Source organism: Lactuca serriola, chromosome 8 (genome assembly GCF_051521515.1).
Source record: "Lactuca serriola cultivar US96UC23 chromosome 8, Lser_US96UC23_V15, whole genome shotgun sequence".
NCBI classification, from domain to species: Eukaryota; Viridiplantae; Streptophyta; class Magnoliopsida; order Asterales; family Asteraceae; genus Lactuca; species Lactuca serriola.
In genome coordinates, this window is record NC_136415.1 from 331016294 (window position 1) to 331031178 (window position 14885).

Below are 14885 nucleotides of genomic sequence, written 5' to 3' on the forward strand. Positions count from 1 at the left end.
ATGTTCTCGTAGTAATGTAATGTATATGTTCTCATTGTAATGTAATGTATAGACTCATGAATGAACTGACTCATTGATCTAGAAGTTGTAGTAGTATGATCCTGTGTTACCCCGATGGTAACTTACTAGTGGTGTGTATAGTACGCATGAATATGGAAGTACTTTTATGTCTATATATGTATAATTGATATATAACTAATATTGAAACGACCTTCGGACGGTCACCCAAAATCCCACCAGACCACATCCAAATCGAGAAAAAGGAAATAGGGCGGATGGCCTTCCTAAGCCTTTTAAACATTACTTATATATCTATACATATATGGGCATGCAATTTATAAGAAGTATAACAAAGTTGAAATAGAAGTATTTGATAAGTAAAACAGTTTGTAAAACAGTTTGAAGTAAAACAGTTTGATAAACAGTTTGAACAGTGATAAAATCATTGGTTTTCTTGTTATTAATCACATGTGATTAACGCAATCACATGTGATTGATTGCAATAACTATAAGCTTTGAACTTGTATTCCCCCCATAAAGTATTTAAAACATTTAAAAGCATTTCAAAGGTTAATTAAGGTGGTATGAACTCACTTGTGGTGAGTGTATTGGATTGTAGTGTCGGATACCATTCTAGGTGGCAAACGGAGACTTGTTCACACGCACGAGCCTAGTTATCATATAATGAGCATATATATAACTAATTAGCCAAATAATAACTTAATGAAATAAGTTGGGACACTTAGGAACATATAAACACTTTGTATTAGTGTTATAGGTCCTAATGGTTGCATATAAGTTGTTATGGGACAAGCTAAAGGGGTTTAAAGCTTCCAAGAACCTTGAATAAGAGTTCACTACCCATAAAACCCCACACAAGGAGTTTACGGTCATAAACCCTTGAGTTTACGGCCGTGAACTCCACTCTTGGTGGATTTAGGTGTTTTAAGGTGCTAAATGAATTCTAGAATAAGCCTAGCTTGGTGGTTTAATCCTTTGGGTAGTTTAGGGCATAGATAACACTTCTTTGAGGAGTTTACAACCTAAAGACCATATCCCTTAGAGTTTACGGCTGTAAACTCTCATGGGATGGATGTTTTAATTCTTTCAAGTCTCTTGCATAATTAGGATAATTTCTAGGCTTTTGATTTAGGCTAAGGGGGACTTTAGGCACACTTTGGTGCCTTTACTTGGAGTTTACGGTCCAAGAGCATTTCTTGGCCGTAAACTCCCTTTTAGGGATGAGTTTGATGTGTTGTAGTCCCCATTTTAGCTACAAGTATTTGAGGGTTAAAGTCTAAAGCCTTAGGGGTGATTAGGGCTCATTTTGCCCTTGAAAATGGTGTTTACGGTCCAAGAAATTCTTGGGCCGTAAACTCCTAAAACTATATGTTTTTGATTGCTTTCTAGCCTCAAATGATCATACCTATTATCCTAAGGTAGTTACCAAACACGGAAATGGGACTAGATAGCCTTAAAGCTCCATTTTGGAGTTTACTCCCCAAGAACGTTCTTGGGCGGTAAACTCCCGAATCTCACATATTAGACATGTAATCTATGTTAATAAGCATAAAACAAACATTATAACACAACTAGAGAAGTGTACTCACGATTTGGGATGAAAACCCGAAGATCCGTGAGAGAGAATATGGCTTTTCTCTAGTTGGAAATGTGAATAATGAATGAATTTAGTTCAGAAATCTATTTATAGTCCTGAAATGTTTTGGCAGAAAATATTTTTATTCTGGAATTGGACTCTAACATTATGAAGTGTTGAAATGCTCAAGTTTCACAAGCCCATGAGCATCCACTCTCCTGATATCTCCTTAAACGTAAACCCTAATGTACACAAACTTATTCGGAAAAGTCTGAAGTTCATTGAAACTGGACTAGCTTCTATTGAATAGTTAATGTTTATACGAAGTGGAAATTTCGGGTTGTCACACTTTTTTTATCAAGCATGTCGACAATGATGAGATACTGGTGCAAATATATGTTGATGACATTATCTTTGGGTCGACAAGTCCGCAACTATGCAAAGAATTCGAAGGCGTTATGAAAAAGAGGCTCGAAATGAGTTCGTTGGCGGAAATGACCAAGTTTTTGGGGCTTCAGGTCAAACAAAATTCAACCAGGATCCTGTTACATCAAGCCAAATATGTGGAAGATATTCTTGAGAAGTTCGGGTTTCACGGCGCCAAATCTGCATCGACGCCAATGGATGAAAGACTTGTCCTAACTCCAGATCCTAATGGCGAATCCGTAAATAAGTCGCTCTATAGATCGATGATCGGATCGGTGATGTATCATACTACAAGTCGTCCTGACATCATGTTTGCAATTTGTCAATGCGCACGTTATCAGGGCTACAGTATCGATGCCCGGAGGCGGAAGAGGCGGTGGAGGTGCAGGGTTATTCCTGGGAGATTTGCGAGGAGGCATCTTTCACCTATAAGTTTATAAAGATAAGAAAAATGGTAATAATCAATTTGTAAGCAACGTGAGAGTGACACATGGACTAACTAACCATAGCCAACAGTTGAATGGGTGTTTGAGATCACAACAAAGAATATTAGTAGGAAACACAATGTACAGATTTTTCCCACAGATTCGATAGATGTCAATAATCCTGGTATTACTGATGTAATAAGTTCAGGGAAAATCGACCTAACAGTAGGTCTTACATCATACCATAAAGAAAAGTTTGACAGTTCTTAGATTCCTAATTAGAGTACTGAAAGTTAGGAATATTTTACAGACAAGTGCTACTTAGAGCACAGATGTTAAAGGCGATGGGAATTCCTCGAGCGAGCCCTGAGGTTTGACACTTGACGAAACACCTCTTGAAGGTGTCGCTCCTGAGCCCTCTGACGGGCTCGGAGTTCCAAGACTTCAGCTCGTGAGGCAGCCAGCTGTTGTTGCAGGGTTTCATTGGTTCTCCGGGTCCGTTCCATGTCTTCTTCAAGACGGCGGATGCGGACTGTGTTGACACCAGAGTTGGAATCAATCTCCATGACCCGGTCGATTGCTGCTCGACCTTGCTCAACATTACGAGCTATTCTGCGGATAACGACGGGCAGAGCTCGGTCAGCAGAACCACCTTCACTGACGTTGTAAAAGCTTCGGTCCCCAAAGTATGGTAAGGGTTGACCCTGTTCGTCACTCCAGCGATTCAAGTTGGTTGCCCACAAGGGAGTAGGACCTGGAAAAGCTGGTCGGGGGTTGTTGTTCGGGGCTTGACCTACTAGCGGTAGGTTGTTGACTTCAGGCTCAGAGTCAGATCCATCAGAAAAGCCTTCTACGAGGTGATCGTCCAAAGGGATTGGATGCTCATCTTCGGGCTCTTCTTCGATCCACCCGACATTGCCTTCATTTGGAAAGTACGGGTCGCCGTGATGGAATCCAACCATTTAAATCTACGCGAGAAGAGAGGTATAAGAATATAGTATACATGTAACTAGTAGTACAAAATACACCTATAGTATTTTAAGTTTAAGTTCTACTGATCTTCTTGTGGTATTGTTGGTAAGTTTTTAGACTTGTTAACACATCACAACCATTCTAGGGCATATGCTAATCACTCCTCGGACCAGTATAGTTGATCAGACTATGTCATTCCCAGGACTGACCATACATCCCCGAGCTCACTTGTGATATTTAACAATCGTAATAGTTTTGTTCTTGTCATTGTGACACTGATTTTAGTATGAATACAGACTTGTATACTTAATTAAAGATTTTAATATTTAAAGTATAGACTCTGGGTCAGAGTGCTTTAATCCCTATTGGGTTTATAGTTTAGTATATCTTTTATGGGTTGATATACTTGATTCACTATAAACAATGCTCTGATACCAATCTGTCACACCCCAAAAACCAAGAACGGCGTAAATGTTCTGGGGCGGAGGACGTCATGTATAGTATCACAACACAGTAAATGTAAATAAGCAAACAACATCATCCATTGCATTAAATATATAATTTTAATACAAGCGTGTTCCGTACAGTTTTAGACACCAAAAATATAATGTAAATCAAAATAATATGATGAGTCTTGAATGCGCTCCATCTTCTCAAAAGTTGGCATCGGTACCTGTTTACTATTGACCTGAGAATACAAGTTATTTTGAAAGAGTTTATCAGCATTAAGCTGGTGAGTTCATAAGTATTTTAGTGTCGATGTTTGTTATCAAAACGTTTGAACGTGTCTCAAGTATAAGTTTGTAAAATGTATGTAAGTGTTTGTAAAAGTTTGAATCTCTCAGAAAAACCTATATTTTCTATTAAAGTAGCCTTCTACCAAGGCTTAACTGTTTTGTATGCTCGTTTGTTGTAAAAGTGTGTAATTTCGCAAGTGTAACTATCATTTAACAAATATAGTTTGTACATTAATGTTTAAGTGAAATAATCACTAAAAATATGTAATGGGTAAATCATTGTAGTACTGTAGTTTTGTATTATAGGAACAACTGCTGTACTAACTACCTTAAACCGGATTTATATTAAGGTATAGTGTGATAATTGCACCATACTATCGACTGGTAACAACGACATACGAATGGTCGCAATAACGGAATGACGTTTGTGTTGGATAAGGTGTCTAAGTCCAAAACTATTTCGGGCTTGTACTTGACCCGACCCGGCATGGTCCATTTGGGTTGCATGGCACCATGCAATTGGTTAGACTAAATGAGAGAAATAACACTTGGAGATTATTAATATATTATAAGTTCTAATATATTAATAATATTATTTGATTAGTTTGATCAAGAATTAATTTGGAATTAATTAAGTGATCAAAGGATAACTAATTAAATATATGGGTTGATTATGTAAATCATCCATATCTTGTATAGTGGGCTAAGAGGCTCCATGGATTATCAAGTTGGGTTCTACCCATAGGATGCTCCATGGATGCTCCATGGGAGTTACAAACCCATGGGTCATGGAAATGAAGAGTCATGACACATTAGGGTTTACATGGTGTAACCCTAGATGTGTCAACACTATATAAGGATCATATTCTCCACCAAAATCGGCTAGAAAAAGAAACTAGAGGGCTTGGCCGATTTTGACAAGTGTGTGTTATCTCAAGAGTCTTTCCAAGAGCATTTGGTGTTGTGTGAAGCATTTGAGGCATCACACTTGGGGTGCTAGGCTCACAAGGTTTCAAGGAACACAAGCAACAACAAGGTAAGTTATTCTATCTATGATTCAAGTTAAAATTGTTCCCCATGTATGCTAGATAGGAATATAACCTTGGAATTCAACTTTGCATGATAATTAGACAAACATAGATCCAAGGTTATTAGGGTTGCATATACACTTAGGAAGTGTTAGAATGCTCAAAACCCATCAGTGGTATCAGAGACTGGTTTTTTTGTTTGTTATTTGTGCTTAAAAGTTGAAGAAAGTCGAAAATCTTGCTGTCTGACTGATGGACTCGGCGAGTCCATGGGGAGGACTCGTCGAGTTCATGTGTATCTTCAACCTACTCGGCGAGTAGGTTTATGCACTCGGCGAGTAGGGTCGACAGAGTGCAGAATTTCGACTTGAGTTGCTGGAAATGGATTAGAATCATTACCCTAAAATGTTTTGGTACTTGAAAACTTATTTTAGAAGGTGTAATGTCTTTTCTAACTCATTTACAACAACTAGTTATCAAAATTACAAAGATTAAATGTGATTTTGATTTTCGAAAGTTTTCATATTCATATTCTTGTTCTTATGATGTTTAGATGATCATAGGAATTATTTGTAACCTATGTGGTAGATTAATTCATGATCATAACGTGTTTTAATGGAGTCCATAACTTGTCCTCAAGTTATGGAAAACCAAAAGTCTCTTGGATTAAAAACCATTAAAAGAACACAAGAGTTAGGAAAAATGAAAAGTCCTCATTTTATTACTCTATTAAACTCATAAGTTACAAGAAATGAAAAGTTTTGAAAGTTTACAAAACTTGCCCAAGTTTTGGAACAAGTAAAGTTAAGTTAAAACTTTAGTTCCAACCCCTAGAATTTTAAAAGTTAAAATTCAACCCTTATACTTATATTATTATGATTTAATAATTATATATATATGTATAAGAACAAAGTCGTCTTACTGCTAGTACGCCTCATTCACGAAGCCGGTCTATAAGGTGGGTATAAGGTTGTTGCCTATAAAATGGTGACTTAATGGGTGTCCACTCTCACCCACCGCTTGCTTGATCGGTGGAGGGTCGTTAGCCGAACGGGTAAGACAAGGACTTATTAATTTTCATTCAAAGTATGATGAATATTATAAAGTAACTAAATGTTTTATTAAATTCCCAATCTTAGTTACTTTAGGAAAAATGTGAATAAGGTGCTATTCCATGAAATTACACTTTACACTTTGATTAAGTCGTTGGTGGAGCGTGTGTGGTTAACCGGCACACTAACTTGGACTTAACAAGGTAGGTAAAGGGTGACTTAGAGTTTATTATAGTATCGATGGAGCGTGTGTGGTTAACCGGCACATCGATTGAGTGATAAACTTTAAGGGTACCAAGTGATTTGCATGGTTACTTCACACCTCGTTTTGTGATCCTCGGTATCCCAGTCACAAAACTTGGAGGGCACACTCGAGATTGAAACATGCCTTTGAAAAGTTCATTGAATCTCAAAGAATCTAGGAATTTCTAAGAACCATTCAAAAACCTAATACTAAAATATTACGGTTTTCGTGGTGGAAATTGGTGAATCGTCATTCACCTACCTTTCAAATATGATATAGCTTAGATTACGGCATACCTCTTCTAAGTTATATTATATTGTGATTGGATCCTAGCCTTAATACTACATTTGGGTGTTTTATTAAGGACTCTTTTATATCTAAACTAATCTTGTACTCTTTCCTTCAGATGTCTTTCAACAATGCTTCTGGCTCTAATCCTAATGGATCCTTTACCCTTATGAACTTGTGTGGGAAAGTCACCTTTGATGGATCCAACTTCAATGAGTGGATCAGAAACATCAGGATGATTACCCGCTACGAGGACAAAGAATATGTCCTTGACAAGGAGCTTAAGGAGATTAATGAGTCCACTGCAACTCCTCAGGAGATCGCTGAATTTCGGGCACATGAAAGGGATGCTACGAAAGTGGCTTGCATCATGACGGCCACGATGACAGCGGAACTCCAAAAGTCTTATGAAGATTTCTACCCTTATGACATGCACCAAGATTTGATGGAAAGATACCATCAAAGTGCAAGACAAGAGAGGTATGAGATCATCTGCTCCATGATAACAACCATGATGAAGGTCGGGGAATCCGTCACGAGCCACATGCAGAAAATGCAAAGGTATGTGGATCGTTTGCTGAAGCTTAATGTGAACTTCCCGGAGGATCTTGCAATAGATATTATTTTGCATTCCTTACCATCGTGCTATGATCAATTCCGCATGACATATCACATGAACAAGGAAGAAGTCACCCTCAGCAAACTTCAGGGACTTCTCAAGACCGCAGAATCAGGTCTTAAGGGGAAGTCGGTTGCTATCACTTCTACTCAAAACTCTACTCCGGTTTTGGCAATTGGGAAGAATAGATGGAGGAAGAGAAAGAGATCTTCGAGGGGTACCAAGGCTCGGACCCTTGATGGCTCTTCTTCAAGTGGAACCAAGAAAGGTTTCATTACTCCTTCTTCTGACCCAAAAGAGGCTGAATGCTTCTATTGCCATGAAAAAGCTCATTGGAAGCGGAACTACCCAAAATACCAACAAGATGTGAAGGATGGGAAAGTTAAACCCAACCATGCAGGTATTTACACTATCATTTCTAATAACTCACCCCATTATAATTCTTGGGTCCTTGATACCGGTTGTGGTATTCACATTTGCTGTGACTTGCAGGGACTAAGAAGAAGTGAGGATGTGGAGCAAGGAAGGATAAACTTGATCATGGGGAATAGGAAAGCTATACCTGTTACCAAGATTGGAGTTTATACTTTATCGCTAAGTAGTGGGTTTAGTTTAGATCTGAATAAGTGTTGTTATTCGCCAGGAATGGCAAGAAATATTATTTCCTTCCATGCTTTGTACAAACAAGGGTTTACCTTTTCATTTAATAATGAAGTTGGTTCTATAGATGCTTTCTTTAATAATATTCTTTATTTTAAAGCATTACCTTGTGATGGTGTGTATGAAGCTATATCTGTTGTTGATAACTTAGGAAATAATGTTTTGTGTATTGATTCTACTAATAATAACTTGGATAAAGCATCATTATGGCATTGTCGTCTTGGACATATAAGCAAGAAGCGCATAGGCCAACTCCAAAAGGATGGAGTCTTGGAGTCGTTTGACCTAAAGTCAGATGATAGTTGCGAATCATGCTTACTTGGAAAAATGACAAAGTCACCCTTCACAGGTTCATGTGAGAGGGGTGAAGGTTTGTTGGACCTTTTACACACGGATGTGTGTGGACCATTCAAACATGCCACAAGGGATGCTAATCGTTATTATTTGACTTTTACTGATTATTATAGTAGATATGGATATGTCTACTTGATCAAGCATAAGTCAGAGACTTTCGAGAGGTTTAAGGAATTTAAACAGGAAGTCGAGAATCAATTGGGCAGGAACATTAAGATGCTTCGATCCGATCGTGGTGGTGAGTATCTTAGTTCAGAGTTCCTCGACTATCTAAGGGAATGTGGGATAGTCTCACAATTGACACCTCCCAGGACACCACAGTTGAATGGTGTGGCTGAGAGGCGTAATCGAACCTTGTTAGATATGGTTCGTTCCATGATGAGTCGAGCTACGCTACCAATCTCATTCTGGGGGTATGCCTTAGAGACTGCCGCCCATATTCTTAATCTAGTCCCTACAAAGAAAGTTGCCAAAACTCCTCACGAGATGTGGACTGGTAAAGTACCTAAACTAGACCACATCAAGATTTGGGGTTGCGAGGCTTTCGTGAGACGCGAGACTCATGATAAGATCGAACCTCGAACCGAGAGGTGTATTTTCATCGGTTACCCACAGCGATCCTTTGGTTACCTCTTCTACAGACCTAGTGACAATGTGGTCTTTGTAGCAAGAAGAGGAGTCTTTCGAGAAAGAGAGTTTATAAGCCAAGGAGACAGTGGGAGGCAAATTGATCTTGAAGAAATTCAAGAATCAAGCGGTGAAGGAACTTCAAACTCTAGCCCTCAACTTGAGGAGGAAACTCCTGTTGAGCCAATTGACAAATCTGTACCTCTGAGACGTTCCACGAGAGTTAGGAGTGCACCTGAGCATTACTATGGATTCCATATTACTGCAGAAGGTGAGACACTTATTAGTGATGAAACACTAGTAAGTCAAGATGACCCTAACAGCTACGAGGAAGCCATGGCAGGCCCCGAGTCTGCTAAATGGAAAGAGGCTATGGATAGCGAGATACAATCCATGTATGACAATCAAGTTTGGAACTTGGTTGAAAATGTACCAGGTCGTAAGACAGTAGGGTGCAAATGGGTCTTCAAGAAGAAGACCGACATGGATGGTAAAGTACACACTTATAAGGCTAGACTGGTTGCAAAGGGCTTCTCTCAAATTCCTGGAGTGGATTATGATGAGACCTTTTCTCCGGTAGCCAAGATTAAGTCTATTCGGGTTCTATTAGCCATAGTTGCATTTCATGACTATGAAATATGGAAGATGGATGTCAAAACCGCTTTCCTTAATGGAAAGTTGGCTGAAGATGTTTACATGAGTCAGCCAGAGGGTTTTGTCAGTAACAAGTACCCTAATAGAGTGTGTAAGCTTGAGAAATCCATTTATGGATTGAAGCAAGCACCTCGCAGATGGAATCTTTGCTTTGATGAAAAGGTCAAGGAATTTGGCTTTTCTAGGAGTGAAGATGAATCTTGTGTGTATGTCAAGGCTAGTGGGAGTATAGTTAGCTTTTTGGTACTGTATGTGGATGACATACTACTCATAGGAAACGACATTCCAACCCTTCAGGAAGTTAAGTCCTGGCTTGGGAAGTGTTTCGCTATGAAGGACCTTGGTGAAGCTGCCTATATTCTAGGGATAAGAATCTTGAGAGATCGGAGTAAAAGACTAATTGGACTTAGTCAGAGTACCTACTTGGATAAGGTGCTGAAGAGATTCAGCATGCAGGATTCCAAGAAAGGAGAGTTACCCATCCAGAGTAACACCAGATTGAGTAAGACACAAAGCCCTAGCACTGAGGCTGAGATAGCAGAAATGAGTCGAACACCTTACGCTTCGGCTGTAGGATCGATCATGTATGCTATGACGTGTACTCGACCCGATGTAGCTTTTGCCTTGAGCATTGTTAGCAGGTATCAGGCAAACCCTGGCAAGGCACACTGGACTGCGGTAAAGAATATCCTCAAGTACCTGCGGAGGACTAAGGACTGGGTTCTTACCCTCGGTGGGAGTGATGACTTGAGAGTTGTTGGGTATAGTGATGCTAGCATCCAGACTGATAGGGATAATTTCCGCTCTCAGTCGGGCTGGGTCTTTACCCTAAACGGAGGAGCAATTTCTTGGAAGAGTTCCAAGCAAGAGACAGTGGCAGATTCTACTTGTGAATCAGAGTATATTGCAGCTAGTGAAGCAGCAAAGGAGGCGATATGGCTGAAGAACTTCATTGGAGACCTTGGAGTTGTACCAGCTATTAAAGAGCCAATGGAAATTTTCTGTGATAGTGAAAGTGCTGTTGCCTTAGCCAAGGAACCAAGGGATCACGGGAGATCCAGACACATCGACAGAAAATACCATTTCATCAGACATCGTATCGAAGAAGGACTCCTCGTGGCAAAGAGGGTATCATCGGATGAGAACCCAGCAGATCCCCTCACGAAGGGACTGAGTAGGGTTAAGCATCTCCAGCATGCTCGGAGCATAGGGCTGAAGGATGATATAAGTTTTAGTAGTTAGATAACCCGGAAATTTGTAAAGTGTAATTGACATTTGATGATGAATAAAAGGTGTTTTATTTATGAGTAAAGTGTTGCTATCTCTTGTCAATCGTTTACTATATTTCTTTTGCATGTTTTGACTTCCAGAATAATTTCGTTTGGTATAACATATTATTCAAATCTCCACAGTCGGTCATATGTTGGAAGTAGATATGAATCAAGACTGTCATGTTTGGTTGTAGAGGTCTTGGACAAGGCTACAACAATCATGAGTGCTCATAAGTTCTGAGCATTGGACACAACCCACGCTCACTGGAATCACTTCATGGAATTTTATCTCGAGTGATCGTGAGACGGTAATATCATATAAGTCTTCAAACCTAGAGATATGATTTGTTACTTACAAGTTGGTTATGCATTGACTGTACGAAACCGCATTGGTAACTCGATGTTATAAAACGTACTTTTGTGTGTATTTCAATAAGTGGTAGAACAAACATATGAGTCGAAGTTTATCTGTTCCTTCTTGGATTAGAAGCTGGTATCTGGGCCCCTCGATGATTTTGTTTTGACCCATGTACCGGGCCCGGTCAGAACTAAGTTGATGTGTTCAATTAAGTTCTATGTCAAACAAATCGGAAATCGGGAAACAAATGCTGGACAATAAGCAAGACATGTTCCATGTATTTGTCTGGCTGATATCTAGAACGGAGGATTATATGATCACTTATCTTAAATGGCGTATCATCATCTTCTCAGTTCCGAGAGACCTTGAAAGAGCTACGATTGCCGGTCGGTTCCTGAAGTACTAGAGATATAGTTATTAGACTTATCCAAGTGGGAGACTGTTGGATAAGGTGTCTAAGTCCATAACTATTTCGGGCTTGTACTTGACCCGACCCGGCATGGTCCATTTGGGTTGCATGGCACCATGCAATTGGATAGACTAAATGAGAGAAATAACACTTGGAGATTATTAATATATTATAAGTTCTAATATATTAATAATATTATTTAATTAGTTGATCAAAGAATTAATTTGGAATTAATTAAGTGATCAAAGGATAACTAATTAAATATATGGGTTGATTATGTAAATCATCCATATCTTGTATAGTGGGCTAAGATGCTCCATGGATTATCAAGTTGGGTTCTACCCATAGGATGCTCCATGGATGCTCCATGGGAGTTACAAACCCATGGGTCATGGAAATGAAGAGTCATGACACATTAGGGTTTACATGGTGTAACCCTAGATGTGCCAACACTATGTAAAGATCCCATTCTCCACCAAAATCGGCTAGACATAAGAAACTAGAGGGCTTGGCCGATTTTGAGAAGTGTGTGTTATCTCAAGAGTCTTTCCAAAAGCATTTGGTGTTGTGTGAAGCATTTGAGGCATCACACTTGGGGTGCTAGGCTCACAAGGTTTCAAGGAACACAAGCAACAACAAGGTAAGTTATTCTATATATGATTCAAGTTAAATTTGTTCCCCATGTATGCTAGATAGGAATATAACCTTGGAATTCAACTTTGCATGATAATTAGACAAACATAGATCCAAGGTTATTAGGGTTGCATGTACACTTAGGAAGTGTTAGAATGCTCAAAACCCATCATATATATGCCACCCTTAGATCATTCTTGAACACTTCCTTCACTTCTTCAAGCATAGAACACAAAAATCCTCTCAAGTATCATCCATTCTCCTTGAAGATCTTCATAAAAGGTACCAAGAACACCAAGAACACCAAGATCTTCATCTGGCCGCACACATGGCAGCACACACCACCTGGCAGCACACATGGCCGGACACAGGGCCACACACATGTGCTGGCAGCACACTAGGCCGCACACCTGGCCGCACACACACATATAGTGTGTATTTTGGCCATACACCCTCTTGTATAGCCTCATAAACCCTCATGCAATCATGTATGATTATAACACTTCGTTATAAGTGTTTACTAGTCCCTAAGGTGGTCCCAAAATCATCAATTAGTTGTTCATAACACTAATTCAATCCATATATGTGCCAATATATGCTAAATAGGATTCGCGTGTGTACTCAAGTCACCACTTGGCACCTAGCGTCTAATCCAACATTGTCATCAGAACCACTCACTGCAGGTGAGTTCATACCCCTTTAATTAATCTTTTAAATACTTTTAAATGTTTTAAATACTTTTATGGGGGGGATACAACTTGAATACTTATAGTTATTACCTCAATGACATGTGATTAATAGCTACCAAACCAATGATTTCATCGCTGTTTCAAAATGTTTATCAAACTGTTTTACTTCAGAAGGTTTTACAAACTCTTTTACTTATCAAATAATTTTATTTAAACTTTATTATACTTCTTATAAGTTGCATGTCCATATATGCATAGATATATAAGAAATGTTTAAAAGGCTTAGGAAGGCCATTTGCCCTATTTCCTTTTCCTCGATTTGGATGTGGTCTGGTGGGATGTCGGGTAGTCGTACGAGGGTCGTTTCAATATTAATTATATATCATATGTGCATATTTAGACATAAAAGTACTTCCATTATTCATGTGTTTTAGTTACATCATCAGTAAGTTACCATCGGGGTAACATAGGATTTCATTTATACTATTACTAGATCAATGAGTCAGTTCATTCATGAGTCATATACATTACATTACTATGAGTCATATACATTATGTTACTATGAGAACATATACATTACATTACTATGAGAACATATACAACTATACTAGAGAAGAACATATAGAACTATACTAAGAAGAGAACATATACAACGATACCAGAACAAGTAACATTACATTACATATACATGAATACGTTTACAATTGTGAATCACTGTATCGGAGCATGCCTTAAATGTCATGGCCCGAGTTGCTACCAGAATTCTCTTGGAGGCAGAGCGTGATTTTGCGTGTAGATCTATACTGGATTGACTATCCTACACCTTTCTGCTAGCTACAGCCGGACCTGCAGGTCTGTAGGTGCCAAACGTCATTCCATGTTACGACCATTCATTATGTCATTGTTACCAGTCGATAGTATGGTGCAAATAAATCACATAATACCTTAATATAAATCCGATTTAAGGTAGTTAGTACAGCAGTAGTTCCTATAATACAACACTATAGTACTACATTAATTTACCCATTACATACATCTAGTGATTATTTCACTTAAACATTAATGTACAAACTATATTTTGTTAATGATAGTTACGCTTGGGAAATTACACACTTTTACAACAAACGAACATACAAAACAGTTAAGCCTTGGTAGAAGGCTACTTTAGTAGAAAATATAGGTTTTTCTAAGGGAGTCAAACTTTTTACAAACACTTACAAACATCTACATACATTTTACAAACTTACACTTGAGATATGTTCAAACGTTTTGATAACAAACACCGACACTAAAATACTTATGAACTCACCAGCTTAATGTTGATACTCGCTTTCAAAATAACTTGTATCCTCAGGTCATCAGTAGACAGGTACCGAGACCAGCTTTTGAGAAGATGGAGCGCATCCAAGACTCATCTTATCAATTTTGATTTACATTATATTTTGGTGTCTAGAACTGTACAGAACACGCTTATATTAGAATTATATATTTAATGCAATGGATGATGTTGTTTGCTTGTTTACTACTACTGTGTAGTGATACATTACATGACGTCCTCCGCCCCAGAACGTTTCCGCCGTTCTCGGTTTTGGGGTGTGACATAAGAGTTTTGAAACTTCCATAAGTTATGGATGTAAAATGTCTCATTTATTAACTCTTTTGGTTATGAAGTCCAAGAGTGTTCAAAGGATAATTGTCAAAGTTTCAAGATTTCTATTAGTTTATATGATTATCTAATTTCTTGAAAACTGTTGATGTGAATTATCTTTACTTATGAGTTTAATCTAGTTCATAGAAAAATTATTTGATTATTGAGTTAATTGGAATATTTGATCTTAATGG